This window comes from Manis pentadactyla, chromosome 3, assembly GCF_030020395.1.
Source record: "Manis pentadactyla isolate mManPen7 chromosome 3, mManPen7.hap1, whole genome shotgun sequence".
NCBI classification, from domain to species: domain Eukaryota; kingdom Metazoa; phylum Chordata; class Mammalia; order Pholidota; family Manidae; genus Manis; species Manis pentadactyla.
In genome coordinates, this window is record NC_080021.1 from 45,146,427 (window position 1) to 45,160,975 (window position 14,549).

The window sequence follows — 14,549 nt, forward strand, 5'->3', positions numbered from 1 at the left end:
AGATCTACCAACAACTAATGTAATAGAATAATGACTCACTTGGGACAAGATTTATTTAAAAGTTCCTGTGAAGTATACCTAGATATGTAATACCAGAAATGCCACTGACTTTCAGCAAGCATGGCTATCAGCAGGGGGTGGAGGTGGGAGGGGAAAGGTAAGGAGGTCACCCACTGGTAACTTCCAGGGCACCCACTGCTCCTGCTTTAGGTAGGCCTCCCTCATCTTCCCCTCCACCTGTCCATCTGAGGAACCCTGGGTCCTCAGTGGTTAAACTCCAGGGGCCCTGCCTCTGGCTGAAGCTGAATGAGACCTCCAGGCTTCTCCTTTCTTCTCTTTGCAGGCCTCAGGGTGCTGAGGGTCCTTCCCTCTTTCAAGCTAACACTGCCTGTTTTATCTCTGGCTTCACTTCTCCCCTACAAGACTGGAGATAAAGTCTGCTTGTTGACTCACAGACTCCAAGAAGGGACTAGTAGTTACCAAAGGGGAGGGCAGGTGGGGAGGTAGGGAGAAGGGGATTGAGGGGAGTTATGATTGTCATACATAGTGTTGGGGGGATCATGGGGAAGACAGTGTAGCACAGAGAAGGCAAATAGTGACTCGATGGCATCATACTACACTGATAGACAGTGACTGAAATGGGGCATAGAGGGGGACTCGATAATATGGGTGAATGTAGTAACCACATTATTTTTCAAGTGAAACCTGCACAAAGTGTATTTCAATAATACCTTAATAAAAAAAGATGCACTTGGAGAGGAAAAAAAAGGTCTGCTTGTTTTACCAGTCTCTTCTCTGCCCTCACGTAAGTCGTTTCACTGAGAATCAGCTTAGACAAAGAACAGCAAGTCTGGGGAAGCATCGGGGCTTCAGACATCTTACCAGGTGCCCATCTTCAGTGTCCTGGCTGTAATTCCCAATGCACTGGAAGTCCTTCAGCCTCTGCATACCCTGAGTTCTCTGCCCTGGATTGTATGGTGAGCTTGAAGCCCACGTGGGGTGAGATTGGGGGAGCACCCCTCAGGGTTGATGCTTGCCTTGGGCCTGAGGTTTCAACCAGGACTGAATGACAAGTCAACTAGTATCCCCTCTGCCGCTATTTTTCTGAAATATATAACTTCCATTTCTGAGGACCCCAGGCTGGGTAACTCTTCTAAGCATTCCCTACTCCACAGAGAATGACCTCTCCAGGCATTTCCTTACATGCTCCACAACAGAGCACGGGGCTTCCGCCCCGACTCCACCACCTGCTTGCTCCCCGTGTGACCCGGGGCACATCAGTGAGCCCCTTGAAGCCTGAGTTTCCTCACCCATCAGGTTGTGGTGAGATCTCCGAGAGACAGCCCGCTTAGCACAGGTCCTGGTATCCAGTAAGAATTCACATCAGACTCCAGCCGCTATCTGGTAGCCGTGATCCAGCTCCTGAAGAGGTGATGTCTGGCATGGCAGGGGCCTCCTGGACTTGGCTCCATCACCACAGCTGGCATGCATTCCAGTGGGCCAGCACCTGGGCCAACCTGGTTGCTAAACATCTTTAATCTTGTCCCATGTGTACTGAAAGTGAAGTCACACAGCAAAGGGTGTGCTAATGGGTCCTTATAGCTCAGGAGAGGTGAGCCAGGAATCACAAGCAGAAGCATAGAGGGTGGGAGAGAGCAGAATGGCAAGGGGTCTTCTCTCTGCAACATGACAGGTGAACAGGATCGTAGTGGCTTAGGCATGACAGAGAAGTACAGCAAAGACTTGTATTGCTTTCTGGAGTTGCCATAACAAATGACTGCAAACCAGACCCAAAAACACCAGATACTTATTCTCTCACAATTCCAGAGGCCAGAAGCCTGAACTCCCTCTGAAGTTGCTGGCAGGATAATGTTCCCTCTAAGACTGTAGGAGAGAATCAGTGCTTGCCTTTTCCAACCTCTGGGGGCTCCAGGTGTTCACTGCCTTGTGGAGGCCTACCTCCATCTCTCCCTCTGTCTTCACGGGGCCTTGCTCTCTGTGTCTCTGTGCACCAAATATCCCTCTGCCTCCCTTATAAAGATGCCGGTCACTGGGGTTAGAGCCCCCACAAAGTCCAGGATGATCTCATCTTGAGATCCTTGAGATCTTTAGTGTAATTAATTAATTACATCTGCAAAGAACTGTTTTCAAAATATCATCATATTCACAGGTCCTGGAGGTTAAGACTTGAACATATTTTGGGTGGTGGGGGTGGGAAGCCTATTCAGAGCACTCCAGTTATACACAAGAGCAGAGGCTTTTGCACACAGAGAGCACTCCAAATATGGTGGCTCACAGGTATCTACATTTTGCTTGATGATTTTCAGAAGACTAGAATCCTGTGACATTAGAGGGTGTTCTGTGGGAGCCTTGGTGCCTAACCAGAAAGATTCCTCAGCACCTTTCTGCTGCTCTGGCTGCAGATGAGAATCCATTTCCTCACTTTTACCAGCTTCTAGACACCACTTCTGCTTCACATCATCCTATCTTCCTTCTCTGACTCCAGCCCTCTTGCCTCCCTTTCATAAGGACTCTTATGATTGGGCCTTCTCAGATAATCCAGGATAATCTTTCTATCTCAAGATCCTTAATTTAATCACATCTGGAAGGTCTTTTGCCCTATAACAAGAAGATTCTCAGGTCTCAGTGATTAGGATATAGGCATCTTTGGGGGCCATTATATTGACCATAGTTGGGAACTGGGGTTTCATTCTAAGAGCAGAAGAACTCATCAAAGGGTTTCAAGCAGGGGAGTGAAACCAGCAGGATCAGGATGACAAAAGCAGAAGAAGACTCATACTGGATGGCAGGGACAAAGGGCTAGCCATGGCCAGGGGATCATCACGTTGCGATGGAAGCACCCTATACAATATTTTTAAACTTTTGGAATATCTGATCTTGTGTAAGATAATTGGAACATAATGTTTTACTTCTTTCATAGTCTGTTTGGTCATTTTTAATAAATCTTTTGAGGTTTTTATGAAGCCCTGAGTCCCAGGATGCCTTTGGTTTTGTTATAGGTGAACAGCTGGACAAGGTGATGTGGTGACTAATTTGGTCAGGATGCTATGCCCATGATGAGTAAGTCAGGTGTATGTGGGCCTGGGGGAATGTTGTTTTCACAGGCACATTTGCACAGCACCTTACTAAGCGTTGCTCCAAAAAGAAAGATACTGGAACCAGTTCAAGAATAAGGAAATGGCCAAACCGCAGGAGGAAGAAATGTTATAAAACTATTAAAAAATCCAAGAATGTGGGCTATGCTAATTCCTGGAAATGTTTTATTAACACTGAGTAAAAAGAATGAACAGCATTATTCATACTGATTACATGTGCATTTAAGTGATAATGCAAGTTAATAAAGATTTGAATAGAATTTTAAGTATTCTCTGAAGTTTGTAAAGTTTATTCAAACAGGTCTGTGCTTCTGGCAACAGCTTCCTATCTCTGATCTTGCACAGAATTGCACAGAGCCGCCTGGAATGCCCTGTAGCAACTCCTTTTGGCTTGCTTCTTCCTGCTCCTGACTTCGCTGGGGCTCTCAGCTCATTCCTGTCTGCTTAGTTCTCTTTACTGACCCCAACACTACTTGTTTAGATTACCTGTCAGAGTAAAATTCCCGAGTTCACTGGCTGCTCCCCGATTGGTCTGGGAGTCTTGCCTCTTCACAGCTGCGGGTGAGACCCTCAGCTTCTCTGTCCAGGCTTCTCAGGGCCAGACAAGCCAGACCAACCCTCCAAGTAGGGGATCAGAGAGATGGGATAATAATTCCTTTCCAGAAACATACTGCCTTAAAAAGTAACAAGTTTTTTACCTATCAGCAAAAGAAAAACTGTAATCAACCAGAAATTTTCCATAGCAACTCAGATTTTAGAGCTGACCCTGCATGTTGGGAACCAGAAAGGATATTATCCAATGGCATCTTGATGGAGCAAGAAAAAAAAAAACGTGAAGGACAATGATCTTCAGGAGACTGGAAGACAACATGGTTCTGATATATAATTATCCATAATTTCAAACCATATAGCACAGGGGAGGTAGAATCGCATAAAGATTTAAAGGAACAGATTCTGGACTCAGATTTTCTGGGACCAAACCCCAGCTCTGACACTTCCTGGCTGCTGCTTTTGGATAAGTGACTCAACCACTCTTTATTTTAGTTTCTGTACCTACTCATTTGGGATAATAATAGTCCCTACCTTACTATTGTTTGAAGATTAAACTAGTAAATATATAAAGAGCACTTAGAACAGTGCCTGGGACATAGCAAACACTCAGTGTGTGATAGCTACTACTATTTTGACTAGAATATGTCCAACACTGGTACTGGAAACTGCTTAGATAGCCCATCTGTTTCCTTAGTAAGTGGCATGCCTGAACCACACCTCATAGAGCAATGAAACCGTGTCTGTTGATGCAGAGCAGGGCTAAGGCATTTTGATGGTTGCTGAGTAGGAGACCGAAGCCTGTTCTGTCTGGTGTGTGGTTTGTTGGTTAGGCAAAATGCTAATGAGACCACCCTAGCTGCAGAGTTAAGTACTTTCATTCTGTTCCATGGCTCCAAACTAAAGTCTTTGCTTCTCCAACTATCTCTCATGCACATATCACTGGTCCCAAGCACATCTGGCCACATTATTGGCTATTATTGGACTAAGATCACCCTTGGTGAAATTGCCCCACCTCCATGGGCAAGGTGCAGTGGGTCATTAGAGTTCCCTTCCTGAATTAATAAGAATGCATTTTACCACCAACCAGGGAATTGGATAAAGGTAATGCAAAGATAGAGAAAAGAATCCCTATACCAACATACTGATACAAAACTTCAGGTTGTTTGAAAGTGTAGCAAAGTATTCCATAACTACAGGCAGACAGACCCACCTGCGTAATCTTGGATAAGCTGGTTTCACTTCACCAATCAGAGTTTGTTTCCTTATTTGCAAAGAGGTTGGGGGCATAAGGGTGACCTAGATCATCCTTGTTGGAAAACCAAATCCTAACTTACTTGGAACCCCCAGCATCTCACATGGCACATTATTAGAAACACTATCCTAGAGGATCTATAAGAAGGAGGATGGCATTTGTCATGCCCCCAGGGCATCAGCAGCAGCTCCAGCTGCTCAGATGAAGGTTTCTTTCCCAGGTCTCACATGGCACTCTCTGCCCTTAGCCTGTCCCTATGCCTGTGGGGCTAGATGTCCATGTTCTTTTATGATATTCTGATTTACAACCTCAAAATAATACAAATGTGAATATTTATGCATAAGCTTGGAGACACAGAGAGGAGAGCCCCTAAGAGTTCTATATTGGTCTGAAATCTCAAACCTCCACTAATTCTTCTGTGTCATTTATGTTGATAAAACCAGGGTGATGGTCTCTGGTGTCATTTAATGCCCTCTCTGGGTTAATCTCACTGCTTTCCCTCCTGCAGATGTTCTCGTTCCACACTCACAACTCAGGACGACAACCTCAGTGTAATTGGATTTCCTTCTCTGTAGCAAATGGTATAATGGCTCCTCTGCAGTGACAGAGCCATTTTACATTCCCACCAGCAATGCCCAAGGGTTCCAATTCTTCCACATCCACATCAGTATATGTTGTTTTCTTTCTTTTTTTTATAATCGCCATCCTATGCACACAAAATGCCAGCAGGTGTTCTGATCATTTTGGGGAGAGGGCTTGCCCACACAACTGAACCAGACATCTGCTGCCCAGATTGTTTAATACTACAGCCAAGAGGCATCCTGGTTCCCCCAGACCACCCCCTCCCTCCCATCTATTTCTGGTATTGTCCAAGCACTAGGTCACGGGTCCAAATGACCCCAGGGAATTCGGTCATACCCTACCAAGATCCTCTTGCTCCTAAAAGGCCGACTCATATTAGTCCTTATGACTTCCCCCAATACCTTGAGAAACCCAATAATCTTTTACATTAATTTAAAAAGAAAATTTTAAATACAAGCTTATTGACAGCTTATAATTCACATATCATAAAATTCACTGTTTTAAAGTAACATTTTTAAAGGCAACTTTCTCATTCCTATGGGTAAGATGGCTGCCCCTAAATTCATGGTCACTCTTTGGGAAAGGAGTATTTTATGATAGGGCGGTAGTGTACTGTCCTCATCCAGCCGTCTGTTTACAGGCATTGCCGGCGGTCTTCGTCAGGCCCTTTTGGTTGATTGAAACAAGAAGCACTCAAATCCCTGGAAAAGCGGCATTTATTATAAAGATATTTGTGAACAGAAACTAGGGAGCCATCAGGAACCAGAGCTACTTTTTCTCTTTTTCTTGGGATACACTCTGTTTCTCATAGCATCATTGCTTCTCTCTGTGCATTTGTTCCCTCAAAACTCGACTTGATTTTATTGTTCATGGCCCCAATTCTAACTCATCTTCCCTCTTCCTAGGGATCATTTACTCTCCTACTCCTGTTACTAAAAACTCCATTATCTAGGAGAGAATTCTGATTGACCTGGCTTGTCTTCTCCAATGGGGCCACGGGATAGGTGCATTCCAGCCAATACAATGCTCTTCCAGGGTCAGGTGGCCAGACTGGGACCAATCTACTTTGCCATGAGGGGAACTGAAGTCACATAATAAGGAAACACAGATGTTGGGGTGATGTGAAGAGGGCCCAGGGACAACTGCACACACAATGGGGTGAGGAGGGGAGACCTGAGCCTCAAAAATATGAATACTTCATAATGGGCACTAATAATGCCCTTTGCTCCAGAAGAGACAGTATCTTTATTATACTGGACTCTAAGTATGACTGCCCTGTGCTCTGCAGGGAAACACTCTCTCTAATTCCCAATGCTATTCTCTGTGTAAACATCCTTAGATGAGACTAAGAAAGATGATCCAGAATGAAGGGAAATTAGTACCTCTTCATGCAAGCTATAAACACTGAAGATCCATGGAGAATCATCTCCTGACAGTAGTTACCAGCAAATCCCCCTTCTTTACCTTTTTGTATAAATACTATGAGGATCATAGGATGTTATTGTGTATGCTGTCATCTGCTGTTCATGAATGTAAATGTGGATATTCCAAATTCTTTTCTGCGTGGTGATTATAGTGGATCACTCCAGTGATGCCTAAGTGCAAAAGTAAAGTGCTTATTGTCATTTTATTCTTTTAAGAGTTACAGAAATAGATCAGCCTTTGCCTGGGCCTTTCTAGGCTCTACTTGGTAAGTGTTGACCAGCCCCACATGAAAGACCACAGATAGGTGTCCACCTGGTTGAAGGAGGCCACCCAGAATGGCAAGGAAGTCACCAACCACGAGGGTCTAACACAGAGTGTTACAAATTTAAATGCCCGCATTGGCCAGGCAGGTAGGTAAATGAGTGTGGTGGCTAGTTGTAATAAGTGGGAGTGATGGGGACTGCAGAAAACAGGAGTCCATGCTCTCTCTGAAGTTGGCAGCCACTGCTCAGCTCAGGCTTATTATTTCCATGTGAGAAGGAGGGTCCCAAGTTGCTTGATTTTTTTCCCCAAAAGAACTTGAAAAGGGGATTCTTATGTGATAACTGCCACTCTTTAAATGTTGGCAACTAATTCAAATTTAAAATACTCCAAGTGCCCAGGAAATAAGCCAAAGGAACAGTGTTTGGAACTGAGGAAGCCTCATGAAAAAAGGACCCAACTCTGACAGGTGCCTGATCTCCTCCTCCAAGGAGGTAGCTTAAACTTTGGTTAACCATAGGCTTAACGAGCAAACCCAAATGGTTAACAGAACAGAAAGCTAGGAAATGTGGTTGGAGTTCTGTTAGAATTACACTCCTGTTCTCTTGCCCCACTGTCACATATTCTTCCCCAAGGGAGGAAGGATAGCTTAATTTGTGGGGAGTTTAGAAAAAGAAATTGTGCATGTCTGGATCAGCTCACTCCTCTCCTTCTCTTTGAGATTTGTCTACCTATAAATAATACAAGACTTTCTCTACTTTATGTCGATGCCAAAAGCTTTACAGTGGCCAATTCACATGCAGGAGGTACAGGAAGGGGTGCAGGGTTCTGTGGACTGTTTAGCACTACCAGAGACCCTGTCAGCCTATGAACATCATTCAGTATCAGCTTTTCTAAGTAATAAAGTTGATATGTTATACTCCATCTTACTGACTTGAGAACATGTCTCAACTGTTTCCTAATTTGGACAATAATGGTATGGCATTTATTTCCCCTTCCAACTCAAGTAAACATTATTACTGTATCTACTCTACAAATGAGAAAACAGAGGCATTGATTGATTGAGATCTGTCTTATCCTACACACTCTGCTGCTAAAAACCACCAATGTTGTTTTTGCCTGCTTATCAGCCATTCCTCCTTTTTCTGGTATAAGCAGCTTGATTTTATTTAGAATTTTCTCTGTACATTTCATAGAGGTGAAGTTGACCCACCTCTACCTCTGGGGGTAATGTACCTAAGGGCTGGCCAGTCAGAGCAACAGAGCCACTAGATACCATGACTCTGAGGAATGAACACATGATACAAGCTTGACCAACTAGAGTCAATCAAACTTAATCTTGTGAAATACTTGGGGAGAGAAGTATTTGCTTCCCGGTGAGGTCACCAAAAAGAAGAGATAAAAACCTGGAGCTACTGACAGCCATCTTGTCACCATAAGAAGAGTGTGTACAGGGTCTAAGGAGAGGAAAGGAAGGTTGTATGCTGGTTATCTTAGCTCCAAATTCACCCTTTATTGTCTGCCCTACAAAAATATAGATGGCCCTTAAATATTTTCCCTTTACAATGTAATATCTTGTCATTAAAGAGAGCTGGAGAACATGGCAGAAGAAAAGTATTTCGCTTCCTGGCTCCAGCGTGTTCGCTGGGAATGCAGGATGATTCTCCAATGTCTGGCTCTTGCAACACTGAGGGCTTTTCTAGCATCTGACGCCTCCAGTGCCAGCAGCACCCAGTGGCCAGCAGCTTAGCTAACACCTCCTCATGAATGGCTGTCCCAGGCATCCTATGGGACAAATTTCTAGCAAATTCCATGGGATAAATTTCCTTCAAGTTCCACTGGAACAGCATGACAGCAGTTTATCTGGCAATCAGTGAGATAAAGCTGTACCCTCTCCTACAGGGTCTGGTTCTCAGATTGGGATTGGAGGCGGGAATGGCTGGTTCTTCCTTGGGTACTCTTATCTCAGCCCTAGGGGTATATTGCCCCTTATATCTGCTATTTCTGCATTCTTTAGGATTCTCTTTACTTCTTTTTGGCCAAGCCCTTATTACTTCCATCTCTGTTATAGTTAATGATTCTTTAGATTCAGCTTTCTCTGTTCAAATGATTATGTGGCTGGTCTCCCCTGATGGGACTCTGAATGACCCAGATGGCAAGTGAGACCAGGCCCTGATGGCACTGGCTGGGCCAGAGCTGGACTTTTCAGTTGCATAAACCAATACTTTATTTATTTACTTGAGCCATTTGAGTTGGTTTTAGAGAATCTGAATCATATAAGCCTCAAAAGGAGAATGAGCACTTAAAGGAAAAAGAAACCTTTACCCAGTAAATATTCATCTTCTTAGGAGGCAGTATGAGAACTATTTACATTTTTGTTGTGTGAAAGAAGAATTTGAATGCTATGGTCAATTTTAATTATGACCATAATATAATTTCTCATCTAATGACCAAACTAGGACCAATAAGTGGAAGTTACAGAGACAAAACTTCAGTTCATCATGACAACATAAGGAAGACCTGTCCAGCAATTCAGTGCTCAAAAGTAGAATAAACGGCCCTGTCCATTGTGAAGGCCCTGTCTCGGGAAGCACTGGAAGACAAGGGGTGATGGCCACTGTCAGTTTGCTGAGGGAGAGATTATTGCAGTAGGTGGGAAATGCAGCTAAATGACCTATAAAGCCCCTCCCAAATCTGAGGTTCTGCTATTAGGTTTGTGGAAATTCCTCAGTCCAATCCTATTAGATAGTCCCAGTTAAGAGAAAAGCAGACAAGGGCAACATTGTACATTACATGAATTGTTTGGGATTAGATCTTTGAGTCCTGCCAGATGTTATCATCAGATACAAAGAAAGTGGACTAAGTCACCAGATAGGGGTATTTAAATAGACTTTTTGCCCCGCTAAGAACACAATGTATTGCATGGAAAACAGGAAAGCAATTACTGTAAATAAACTCTCTGAAAATAAGTATATTAAACATTTGGTTTTAATTTGACTCAAGCATATTTACCTAACTCAGAATTAGATTGCTTAAGTAAGTTAAGGGCTTACTTAAGTAAGAAAAGTGCTCCAGCTCCAGGATCCAGCTTCACCCAAGGTATGGAACGTTAAGTTGGAGGCAGCCAACACTGATTCTGTTCCTGTTTTTTGCAGTGACCTTGGGGCAAGAGTTGGGGGTGGGGGTTGTGGAGAGGAAGAAGAAAAAGAACTTGGTTGTGCTGAGCTTCTGCTTATCCAGTACAAGAATAACAAAACAATAGTCATACCTACATCACAGAGTATGTGAAAGTTAAACAGGAAATGCCTACAAAAATAGAAAACAATGTATTAGTCTATGAACATAATAGATATTTCCAGTCAGAATCTTTTAATGCAGTTTTCTGGGCATGAATTACACTGGAACTGCATTATTTAGCCAATATTTTCCAACACCTCTGAATTAATGTAACTTCTAAAGATACCTGACTAGAACTAGCTAATTTGAGCATACCAGAGAGGTTGGTTTAATGTATACCTAAACACATAGGAAGTGAAACTAAAATCTGTAGGACGTCATAACACAGTGCTCTCAAAGGTATAATAGATTCAGAAAGTCAGAGGCAACTTTGCATCTGACTTCACATAGAACAGTCCTCTAGACCAAATATTTCAGCAAATCAGATTATTTCCTTTTCACTATCGATAATTTTCTCCTTTTCTTTAGGAAGGAAAAAAAAATCCAACCACATTTCCATCACAGTTTTTGTGGAGCAAAACTTGCTTTCGGGTTTAATTATTTGGTCCCTCCATTTGCCATTGTTTCTTCTATTTATTTTTTGCATGCAGACCACATCCTGAGGAGGAAATCATTTTAAAACCTAATTCTTACGGATATCCTCATTTCAGGGACATTTTGTGATTGCTTATTTATTCCTTACATAGAATGAGGAAAGGCAAGAATTGATTAGGAGCCAAGCAGAGTAAGGGCTGCCCCTGGAATTAACCTTTACAGTTCGGCTTCCCTGATGAGTTAAAATCAATTTCTGGATTGGAAAGACCCATCTATGTTCAATTCACTCCAAAGCCTCATGTATGATTTAGGGATCATTATATGCAGCCCAACCAAGGCAGAAGAGCCTAAGCACACTCCATCTCAGAGGAAAAGAGCTGGGAAATCTTATTTGTAGATGTTCTCCTAAACTGGAGCAATGAAAGAGACACCAGAGAAAGCATTAGAGGTCAAACCTCTACCAAGGGAAGGACAATTATTTTATAGGCACTTGGAGATGCCCTATTTTAGGAAACACTCTAGAGATGAGACAATAGAAGTGGGATCCTTAGGAATGAGGAGAATGAACTACAAGTATGGTGTGTGTCCAGTAAGGCCCAGGTAGACAGGCTGGGCTCTGTAACCTGGAGTGAAGAGATGGAGAAGTGGAACATTCAAGAGGCTGGTTTTCAGAGGCCATTGCTGGAGGAGCTCTCCTCTGTTTAGGAGAGGGGAAGTACCAGAAACTCTTCACAGCTGATGCCTTGCATGAATCACAGAAGTTTGGGCCAGGGAGCAGAAGTGAAGGAGTGCAGAGGATGTGGAGGCAGACACGTTGAGTGTGGCCATTTTTGCCTGCCAGCCGGAAGCCCAGGAGAACTGTGGTGGCTAGCGTGGCCCATAAGAACACCCCCTGAGAGGGAAGCCAGCTTTGAAGGAAGATGGATCCCTCTGGTGTGGGAGTGGTACATCCACACATTGGCAAATAAGAGAGGCCTCAATGGTTCTAAAGACTTTGAAGTCTCCACGGTGGAGGATGGATCTAGCTAAAACCTAATTAGCAATAGCCTGTTTTAATATCTTTATTTCTATTTTAACAAGTGTAGCTTACCTACCAAAATGGAAAAATAAGAAACCATGTGACAGCATTTTTCTTGTTTTGTCAAACAGGTTTCAACAGCTGTTAATCTTATGGAGTCACTTAAAACAGCCTACAGAATGACACTTACAAACAAACTTCACGTGTAAGTATGCATATGGACAATTTTAAAAGAAAAAGGGAAATACCCATTTGGAATATACTGCAAAGTGAAGATGGCAAGAATATTTGATGATATGAGGAATATAATATTAATTTAAAAGAGCAGGGCACAAAACTCTATATACAGTACAATTTCAGTTTTAAATTTTAAAAAATGGTGTATTCAGTCAAAATCATAGAGACAGAAACTAGAATCGTAGTTGCCAAGGTATGGCAGGAGGGGAGAAGTGAGGGGAGAAGTGAGGGATTAATGGGCACAGAGTTCCAGTTTTGCAAGATAAGAGTTCCAGAGATGGGTGGTGATGATGTCTGCACAGCAGTGTGAATGTGCTTAATGCCACTGAATTGTATACCTAAAAATGGGTAAAATGATTACATTTGCATTATGTGCATTTTATAATTTTTAAAATTATTTTATTAATTTACATTAAATTATTAAATGATTAAATTTTGAAAGACTAAAAAGAAAATAGCACAAGATACCAGGAGTTGTTACTTCAGAGTGGTAGGATTACAGTTTTTCTTTATGCTTCCTTATATCTTTGAAATTTTCTACCATAAACAATTTTAATAAAAAACAGAATTTTAAACATCTCTCTTCAAATTCCAAGTTTCTTAGATTTCTCAAATCATCAGTGTACTTTCCACCTCCCTCAAGATTTCCCAAGCCCAGCTACTAGGCTTTCTTCTTGGGACACAATCTGTCTAATTTCCCATTAAGATTTCAGAGAATTAGGCAACCATACATCCCAGCTATTCCAAGAGAGTTCTGTTTCATTCTCACACTTGAAACATCAATATTTAATTCAGAAAGTGCGACCACTCTACCTGTAAGTGTTTCAGCCTACCCACAGCCACTGCCCAGCCATTTTCTCTGCATTTTCTCCCACAGCCTTCCTTTGGGGTGTAAGACGCTGTGGTAACAGAGTAGATGACACACCTTTCCCCAGGATTTGCAGTCAATTGTTTTATTCTTCAGTGCTCGATGCCTTCTGAGCACCATCCCAGTTCGGGGCAATGGACAGTAAGCTTTTTTAATCTGTTAAGAAAATTCACTTTGGGGAAGCAGAAAGGATTCCAGAACAGAATATCACCACTAAGGCTCTCACCTGAAGCCCTTTACAAGGAGCTGTAGGAGATAAAAGAACCTCTTCTTACCTTTCTAATGTCTCATACCAACCCCAGACAAAGGGATTCAGAACCCACCAGAACTTTCCCTCAGACACGTGCATTCCAGTCCATCACCTAACTTCAGAAAGCAAAGCAGGTCCTGGTAATGAGAGTAGGTCTAGAGATCCATGACCAGCAACAGATGAGTCGCCACTTCGGCGGAATTTCCAGAGTGCTTCACAGTCATCAGATCCTAGGCTCCTGAGCCCGTGCCTTTGAAATTCAGAGGTTAGATCTTTGGGGAGCACACCAACTTCTAAAAGCTTAATTTTCAACTCAGGAGTCAACAGTATGGATAGAAGACAAACTCAACAACATTATTTTAGTGACTGCACAGTATTCTATATTTAGGTTGTTTCATTTGTTCCTTTGCTGTTACCAATAAGGGAGGTACTTCGATTTTTCAAATTGAGATGCCTTAATTTAATCTTTTGTTATTCACTTTAGTTTCATTTAATGTACAGTCAAGGAATGCGACCTACGCAACTCTCCATTTGGAAATTTGTGACCTTAATACATTATATATTTTGCTAACTTCCTGTGCATGTTTGAAAAGATGATTCTAAATTCATATGTGCACCATATTAGCCTGAGAGAAAAATGGATGAATGAGTTTGTTTGTGGACCCATGGGCTCTAGGAGCTGCAAGCTTACGTGTCTCCTTGCCTCCCTGTTAGGCCTCACTAGGTGGGATTCTGTCAGCATCGCTACTGATAAGCTGCCAAGCATCCCAGCTGAGCTACTGGGGGCCTCCTGCATCTCCAAGTGGGCAATGACTCTGCTTCCACTTTGGCAACCACAGTAGCATAGTAGAGCAGAACCAGCTCCTTCCTGCAGTTTTCTTCATAAGAAATTCTCAAAATTAGCCTTGCCTGGGTTTGCTCCATGGAGACTCAGACAGTGAACCTGAGATGGCAGTTTTGGAAAAAGTCAGAGCAGACTAGGGGCTGAGAGAAATTGATAAAGGTGGAAAAGTTACCTTGTGATCCAATTCAGACTAGACAATTCCAACACTTCTGCAAGATGTTTATAAATAGTTTTTAATAAGGCATATGTATTTTAAGATTTGCAGAATAAATCTAGTCCCCACTAATCACTAAATACATGGTTTTGAGATGCAGGTTCCACATCCTTGAAGTGGGACGAGTAATGCTGACCTCACAGGGTTACAGGGAGGCCT